Genomic DNA, 9,220 nt, shown 5'->3' with positions numbered 1-9,220 from the left:
GCCTCCAGACGATTGAGCTTGGTTGGAATCTCTCCAACTAAAATTTGGATGGTTTCTCCAACTAGGGTTGTACGTATGGGAGCATGGCTTGTTATATGCCCCTAAGGCATTGCATTGCTCCTCATAAACCCCCCTCATTTCATTCAAAGCTAAGCAGCCCTTTGCTAAGTGCTTCGTCCCTCCACAAACAAAGCAAGGTTCTTGCAGTTCCGCTTGAGCGATCATGTGCGATTTTTGGCTATTCTTCGTCATTAAGACCTCAAACTGATTTTTCAAAGCTTCGAGTTGGGCCTTAGCACTATCCTTTTCTCGAAGTTGTTAGATCCCAGATGGTTTGTGTCGATTGGTGCTGTCAGTAGCACTTGGACCAGACCAGGTGTGAGACTTTTTCGTGGTTTCTTCGAGATGTTCAAGAGCATCGTCTGGCTCTTTTTCGAGGAATTCACCATTGCATAGCATTTCTACAAACTGGCGCTCACGACTCGTGAGGCCTTCATAGAAGTAACTGACCAAATGCCAGTTCTCATAGCCATGGTGCGGGCACTTATTTAGCAGATCTTTGAATCTTTCCAAGACTTGATAGAACATTTCATTGTCCTTTTGGGAGAATGTGGAAATCTGTCGTTTTAGACTGTTGGTCTTATGGCTAGGGAAGTGTTTCAGAAAGAAGGACTTGGTCATCTCCTCCCATGTTCCAATAGATCTAGGTCTCAAAGAGTATAACTAGCTTTTGGCTTTGTCCTTCAAGGAGAAGGGGAAGAACTTCAGTCGCACAGCATCGGCATTTTCGACTCAGTTATAGAACGTGGCTACCACCTCCTCGAATTCTCTGATATGCACGTATGGGTTTTCATTTTCCATTCCATGAAATGTGGGCAAGATTTGAATCATGCCAGGTTTAAAGTCTAATGCGGGCATATTAGGAGGGAAGATAATGCATGAAGGTGTGAAAGTGCGAGTAGGATGGAGGTAGTCATTGAGAGTTCTTGGTTGGATTTCGTCATTGTGAGCCATTGCGAATGGATTATTATCAACGAAAGTTTGTGGAGAAGCAGGATTGGTGGAAGGAATTTCGAAAGGAGAGGTGGATGAATTGGAAGAAGTATCACTAGAAGTTTCGTGATGATTCATCCACTCTCGAAAATCAGAATTAGAAATATTTTATGTCTTTATTTTTTTTTTATTTTTTTTTTGTTAAATTTGTTCCCAAGTAGATTTGGAGGTTTTCGGGTGATCTCCAACGCCTTACTAGAACTCCCTGAGGTTACTGAGTAAGTATGGTGGATCACAAGTCAACCTTTTCGACCAAACAACCTTTAAGCAGAGTGAAATTGCTTATTTTCACAGAACAAGTTTGGTTTTCTTATAGTAATAAGTTCAACAATGTAATACTGCAAAGGTAGATGCTCGAAATGTTCCCAGGCCGATTGGGAAGGTTGCCAAGGTACCGCTTTAGACCCACACTTTCCTAGACAGAACTCCCCGAGGTTCCCAGGTAAGTGTGGAGGGTAATGCTATCACAAACCTTATTTAACAACCAATCTTTCTAGACAGAACAATATCGGTTCCTACCATTTGTAATATTACACAATTGTTCCCAATACTAAGTGTTTTATGAATAATTTTATGTTGTTTTTTTTTCTTTTTTGGAAAACCTAAATTCTAAGGAAGACTAAGGCAAAGAAAATAAAAGCATAAACTAAGCAACAAAATAAACAACACAAAAATAAAATAAAGAAAAGAGAATTAAAGTGAAGATAGAATATGTACGCCCTAAATATCCACGGGCTATTAGCGAGCTGAGAAAGGGCATAATTATATCAGCCACGTGGAAGACACCTACCTGGAGCTGCTGTTGAAAGGTTCTACCCCTTTAGCTCGAGGTAACCAAAGGTTTAGTGAGATTACTAAGGCGTCAGATCAGCAGTGTGGACACCACGGGCTGAGATTACATCAAGCTCGGGGTACGAGCTTGAGTTGGCACCTCTGACCTTTTATAAAGTCAATCACGCAATGTAAACGTGCATATATCAAACATCACGTGTATACTCCATTCCTGAATTCTCGGACACGCAGCCTAAACGTGCATGTTCAGGCACCCACGACTGGGTTGGGCCATGCGGCCCATTATCCCCCTTACCTATTGATTAGACCACACTTCATTGTCAGGTTTTAGGAATTAATCATGAATGTCACAGAAGTGACATGATGGGTAAGAAGGTCATGGGATGACCTCCTTTGCCAACTCCCATGTGCCCTCTCCTTATAAATATGGAGACCTTGGGAGTTGCAAAGGGTTGGATTCTATTTTGTAAAGAAATACCCTGTAAAGAATATCAGAGAGATATCAATAATATTGGCTGGTGGACTAGAAGGATTTTAACCTTTGAACCACCTAAAAAAGTGTTCGAGTTATAATTTTACTTTGAGATCATTTATCTATTACGGTTCATTATTTAACACTAATCCCTCTCCTTATTCATATAATTATCTGTTGTCGAAGAACCGCGTCAACAGTTTGGTGCTTTCATTGAGAGCTGTTAGATTGGTGTTATCGCAAATACCCAACCATGGTAGTCATTCGCTCAAGACATTGTAACGAGGCGGACCAACGTGATGGGTAGGAGGCCCACCATGCCACCATGTCCGAAGATCAGAACCCTGAGGATCAGCGGCGGCCGGGCAAGCAGCCAATAGGCCAAGATGACACTGGAAGTTCAGCTCCCCGGCCGCCCAATCTGAACCCGGATTTCTACACGGTGGTGGAAATGGAAAATGCACAGTTGAGGAGTCAGCTAGCAAAAGCAATCCAGCAGATTAAAGAGGTGTTGGCTCGACTACCCCCTCTTACAACCGACGCTAACGTTGGAAAAAGGCAAGGTGAGACTCATAAGTCCCACCGTGGTAACCGGTCCAGGCCCAGTTTTTCGGTCAGACCCCCATCATCAAATTCCACTCCCGCGTAGACCACATTTGAGGAACTTCCTAGGGCCGAGCAGCAGTACAGCCGATCGGTCCGGACCTCAACTCCTAGCTCACTTCCGCCCTAGAGTGCACCCAAGAGGGCTCGGGGAAGCTCACAAAGGAGATTCGGGGAGGGCTTGCGACGACAGCCCACCCCGGTCAGCTGTCCTGCACCCCACTCAGACCGCCGGGCACAGGAGGCGGAGGATGGTAGAGCGGAGTGGCCACGACCTAGCTTGATCTGTCCTGACGGGACTAGGATCGCATCCCTGGTCAGACATCCTCCTTCACCAATAAGATACCCGTCTCCTCCCCAACTAGTCTGAGACATTCCAGCTCATGGGAGTTGTAGGAGAAATCCTTCTTCCATCGGACCTTCCCATCGTAGCCGGGCGCCCAGAGAAGTCCTGGATCCTCATCCCCAGCGGCGAGCTCCGAGCTTCTTGAATGGAAGCAATTGGACCGAAAGTTGTTGAAGTGATCTATCCGGTGGAGACCTGCGCCAACGCTTGATCTCGGCACAAAGTCCTCAAGCCGCCCCGAGGGGCGACCTCCGAGATCGCCTAAACTCTCAAGGAGGAGACCAAGTTGGATACGGCAGCCGTGCTCACCAAAGGGAAGACCTGTCCAAAGTACATGACAGTGGGAACGTCCCATATAACCTATCTCAAGATAGGAGGGGTAATAACCCGCCTAACGCGTACAATGGATCCGGAGCTGTTGAACAACCCCGGAAAAACCAAGGAAGTCAGGACAAAACCCTTGAGCGTCTGGCTCAGATGGAGGAGTTGATGAGGAAGCTCTTATCAGAAAAAGTAAAAGATGAGTATGATTCAGGGGACGAACTTGAGCTCTTCGCCCCCAGCATAGCAGCAACGGCGTATCCACCTGGTTTCTGCATGCCTCACTTGTCCAAGTTCAACAGAGACGGGGACCCGTGAGATCATCTGGGTATGTTCAACACCTTGATGATGGCCCACAACATTGGTCCCGAGCTGAGGTGTCTAATATTTCCTTCCACCTTGACCAAGCCGGCTAGGAAATGGTTCAAACAGAGTAAGGAGCAATCAATCAGCTCGTGGAAAACCTGCTCTGCTAACTTTTAGAGGGCCTTTTGAGCTTCTCAAGCTGCTCGCGTCAAGGCCGATACCCTGGCGAACATAAGGCAGCAGCCTGACGAGCCTCTGAAGGCTTACTTGAGCAGATTCGTGAACGTCGCTACTCGGGCCAGAGACGCAGATGACAACTCCAAGCTCATGGCCTTGAGGACTAGGATCCTTGTCGAAGGCGAACTCTGGGAAAAAATACAAAGAAAATGAGTCAACACCGAAAATGAATTCCTAAATAGGGCCCAGGGATGGATCAACCTGGAGGAGGCGCGAGCATCAGCCGCGGGAACCAGCCAGGCCCCTGAGCAGCTTGCTAGAGTGGGAACGGACGTCGTGATAGCAACACAGACCATTACACAGAATAACCAATTTGGTGGAGGCAAGAGAAAAGGGAGCAGCGAGGGCGGCCAGCACGGCCCAAAGAAGAACAAGTCCGTAGAAAAATTTAAGCCGGTCTACGGACTTATACCGAGCTCATCCACTCTAGGGAGAACATCTTCCTAGCAAATTCTGCTCGCCTCCCCGGGAAGAAGCTGGAACCGTTGAAGCACCAGAAGGGTAAACGAGAGCCCTCTAAGTTTTGTCGGTTCCACAACGACATTGGCCACAATACCGATGATTGTAGGCACTTGAAGGATGAGATCAAAACTCTCATCAGAGTTGGACCCTTAGCTCAGTATGCGCGGAATAGAGTTCCCACTGGCCATCCAGCTCCGGAAGTCCCGATCAGTCAGCCCGGGTCTCGGGTAGATCAGGACATCCCTCCTCCCGTGATAGGAGGAGAGATCTCCACTATCTCCAGTGGCCCCCATCTAGCTAGCACGAGCAGAGGTGCCCAAAAGAGATACGTTAACGAACTTAAGGCTCATAATGGAGTGGAGTTCGTCCTTGTGCAGCATCTACCAAAGCAGCAACGGTTGGAGAGGAAACCAATCATATTTACTGAAGAAGATGCCAGCCACGTCCAGTTCCCTCATAACAACCCTCTGGTCATAGCTGTTTAGCTCGCTAACCGGAGGGTTAGGAGAATACTGGTCAATAATGGGAGCTCGGTAAACCTACTATTTCGGTCTACACTGGAAAAGATGGGTTTATCTGTCACCGAGCTAAAAGCCACCTCCATGATGCTATACAGATTCTTTGGAGAAGGATCGGTGGCAATAGGAACGATCGAGCTGGTGATCACCTTGGGAGAGGGACCTCGAACAGTCTCCAAACTACTTGAGTTTGTGGTCATCGATTGTCCCGCCGCATACAATGTCATTTTGGGTTGACCTAAACTGATAGCGTTTGAAGCCATTACCTCCATCTACCACCTCGCACTAAAATTCCCCTCTTCCTCTGGGATATGCACGGTCCATGGTGATCAACTTGCTGCCAGGGAATGCTACAACATTTCTATGAAGGGAAAATTAAAACCCGGGCAGATAACGATGGCCGTCCAGAGCGGGAATGAGGAATCTCAGGCGCTTGTGCCTGGCCCTGGGATTGAAAAACCTCAGAGTGTCGAAGGGGAAAATATCATCTTAAGTGATGATATCGACCCCAGAATAGGCAAGGATAAATCTGAGCTCCAAGCTATCGAAGAGCTCGAGGAGGTAAATATCGATCCACAAAATCCCTCGCGGATGGTAAAGCTCGGGAAAAATCTACGTGGCGAAAGGATGGCGGAGTTGATTAAGTTTCTACAGGAGAACCTGGATGTGTTCGCATGGTCTCATGAAGACATGGAGGGAATCAGTCCGGGCGTCATCATGCACACCCTCCACTTGGATAAAAGCATGCCTGTGAAATCATAGAAACAAAGGCGCCTAGGAACAACCCGAGCTGAGGCCCTAGAAGAAGAAGTAGCTCGGCTCTTAAAGTGCAGCTTTATCTGCGAGGTGAAGTTCCCGATCTGGGTCACCAATCCTGTGTTGGTCTCGAAGCCCAATGGGAAATGGCGGACCTGCATCAACTTCTTCGATTTGAACAAAGCCTGCCCCAAAGACTGCTTCCCTTTGCCAAGGATCGACCAACTGGTAGATGCCACGGTGGGGCACGAGCTCATGTCTTTTATGGATGCATATTCGGGCTATAATCAGATCGCCATGAATCCAGCAGACCAGGAACACACTAGCTTCATGACCCCGACTAATGTTTATTGTTACACGGTCATGCCCTTCAGGCTGAAGAACATCGGAGCTACATACCAGAGGTTGGTAAATAGGATGTTTGCCGACCAGATCGGGAAGAACATGGAAGTGTATGTTGACGACATGCTGGTCAAGTCAAAAACTACCGAGAAAGGATGTTTAGTATCTTGACATGGAATTTATTTTTCTAACCAGCAGTCTCCACAGACTCCTCAAGAGAAAGAAAAGATGTAACGAATTCCTTCTGCATTTGAAATAAGAAGTCTAATGCATGCTATGTTTGTGCTGTGATCGAAGATCTTCTATACAGTGGGAGTGGTGAGCAAATGTCAGTAAAACCTTTGAAATAAACAATAGATGGAAGTCGGTATCTTTGATGGACTAGAGACTATATGTTAGTCTTTTCAGGTGGATCTTTGTACCTGTTAGGCTACACATATTCAGATTTTAGACTGATGTTGATGACAAGAAGTCTACTTCTGAAAAATGTGTTTACTCTTGGGGGTGGAGCTATGATTTGGAGAAGCGTTAAGCTATCTGCCATTTCAGAATCCACTTTGGAGGCTGAGTACATAGCTGCGTCTATGACGGCAAAGGAAATAGTCTGGCTAAGGAAGTTCTGTACGAATCTCGGTGTTATCCCAGAAATGGATAAACCAATCATTTTGTCTAGTGATAGTAATGGGGCAATAGCGAATTCGAAAGAACCTCGAAGCAACAAAAGAGCAAAGCATATAGAGAGAAAGTACCACATTATCGAGGATGTGTGGCGAAGGTGTGAAGTGAAGGTGATGAAGATAGCATTGTAAGGAAATCTTTCATATCCCTTTACAAAGATATAAGCAGAAAACATAATTGTGAAACATGTAGAATGCATGGTTTTCATAAATATGTCCCATTTGTTTTAAGAGGGAAAGTGGGAGTTTGTTGGGTTTTATGCCCTTATAAAACAATGTCGGACATGTAGCACGATTTTATATTATCAATAAAAGTAGTAGAAATCATTTAGTTTGAAAACTGTGTTGCTTGCTTGTTTTATTACATGATTATAGAAATAATACAAACATTTATAAAATCCTGAACATATGTATAGTTACAATTATAGTGACTAGGTCACAGTGGCTTATAGTTGTAATTATATGTTCAAAAGAACGAGTCCTAAGATTAGATCAGTACATTGGATTTTCATTGATTAGGCAATCTACGATATGATCTACTTACACATTCAAGGTGTGATGTCTTGTCCAAGGCATCGACCAAGTAGATAAGATCGGATGTATTTAATTACATCGGACTAGGACCGATATTGATTATTGATTGATAAATAAGTATCGTTGTTATCAAATCTAATCAATGTCACAACGTTGACCATAGGTTAAGTCGATCTTAATTCTGAGTGATAATATTATGCTAATTATATTATTTAAATCTTTTGACTTGTTCGTTACCAGCTTACCCTACGGTCTAGCCCATACTTACATCTTAGAGATTTAGTAATGTAATTGAGTGGGAGTATTATTCATAGATATGAAATCTATAACTTCTGTATGAGAAGTGAAAGATGATTTCCTTAATTGCTTTGTTCAAAAGGTTAAATGACTGAGATCTCATTTCTGTGATTAAGTTCACAGAAATATCATTTATAAGGAACTTAGTGGGAGTTATGGATAAAATACTGATGAGGGGTAAAACGGTAATTTGCACCCAGCTCGTTAGTAAGTCATCAATAGAGGATTGACTGATTGTAATGGTTATAACAATGGATAACGTATTTATGGTTTTGAAAATACGTTCTATGAATTTACGAGTTCAATTCCGAGTCTATAGTGGAGTCACGAGGAATTAATAAGGTAGTGAAATTATTCGTAAATAAATTCACGGTAAATTGTTGGAGCTTGATTTCATGGATCCATGGTCCCCGCATCACCTTTGAGTAAATCATCTAGAATGTCTCAATTAATCGATTTAATTATCAATTAGGATTTTTAAAGTTGACTAGGTCAATTTTGGAAAATTTACAGAGATATGAGATTTAGAGAATAAAAGAGAATCTTTGGGTAAATTTATTAATATTGATAAATTGGTATCAATATAAATAAATAATATTAAATCAAGTTTCAAATTATAATTTGTTAATTTGAATAAGGATTTAATTAATTAATTAATTAAAAATAAATAAATAAAAGGTTTTGAATTTAGGCCCAGTTGGGATTTAAATTCAAAACAAAGAGATTGGGCCCAAGTCCATTTATGGCAGCCCAAGGCTTTTATTTTTTTTTATTATTTTTAATTAATTTAAATTTAAATAAATCCCATTAAGTTGCCTATATAAGGAATATGATATCTAGGGTCTTAAAAAGCAAGTTAGTCTCAATTGATTTGGGTAAGTGAAAACCTAGACACTCTAATCTTTTCTTAGCCACATTCTTTTCTTCTTTTCTAGATCTCTATCTCATGTGTTGAGAACCAGCACACACTAGTTCTAGGTTGATCAAAGGCTTGGTGAGGAAGACTATGTTGCTGATCTTGTTCAATCTCTTGATAATACTCTGCTACAGAAAGGAATCAAGGGTTAGAGAGATTGAAGGATGGAGTTGTTCCAGTTCCGCTGCATAATGAAAGTTTTTACTTTACTCTGTATTTGTATCAATTTCATAGGAGCATGTTCTAGGAATTTGCATGTTTGTTTTATAATATGTAAATTGCATGAAAATAAATAAAGATCCTGCAATGAGTTTTTCCTACAGTTCAAGGCCTGACAGGAAGGGTGGCGGCCCTTAATCGGTTTATTTCTAAATCTACCGACAAGTGTCTGCCATCCTACAACCTGCTCCGGGGGAATAAGAAGTTTGAGTGGACCAAGGAGTGCGAACGTGCCTTCCTCGACTTGAAAGCACATTTAGCCGAGCCACCCGTATTATCCAAACCAACGGTAGGAGAGCCTCTTTTCCTTTACCTAGCTGTCACGGAAGATGCAGCTAGCGCCGTCTTAGTCCAAGAAGAAGACCGATC

General features: G+C 43.4%; 1 non-coding gene across 1 annotated transcript; it reads left to right on the top strand.

Moving 5' to 3' along the window:
- The first annotated feature begins 526 nt into the window (after positions 1-526).
- On the top strand, positions 527-633 carry LOC133799126 (small nucleolar RNA R71). The gene has a single exon (XR_009876328.1). It is a non-coding gene; the product is annotated as a small nucleolar RNA R71 (small nucleolar RNA).
- Positions 634-9,220: the final 8,587 nt, after the last annotated feature.

The sequence above is a fragment of the Humulus lupulus genome, chromosome 8 (genome assembly GCF_963169125.1).
Source record: "Humulus lupulus chromosome 8, drHumLupu1.1, whole genome shotgun sequence".
Classification (NCBI taxonomy): domain Eukaryota; kingdom Viridiplantae; phylum Streptophyta; class Magnoliopsida; order Rosales; family Cannabaceae; genus Humulus; species Humulus lupulus.
Note: the sequence above shows the minus strand (reverse complement) of the source record. Positions and strands in the feature narration are given on the sequence as shown.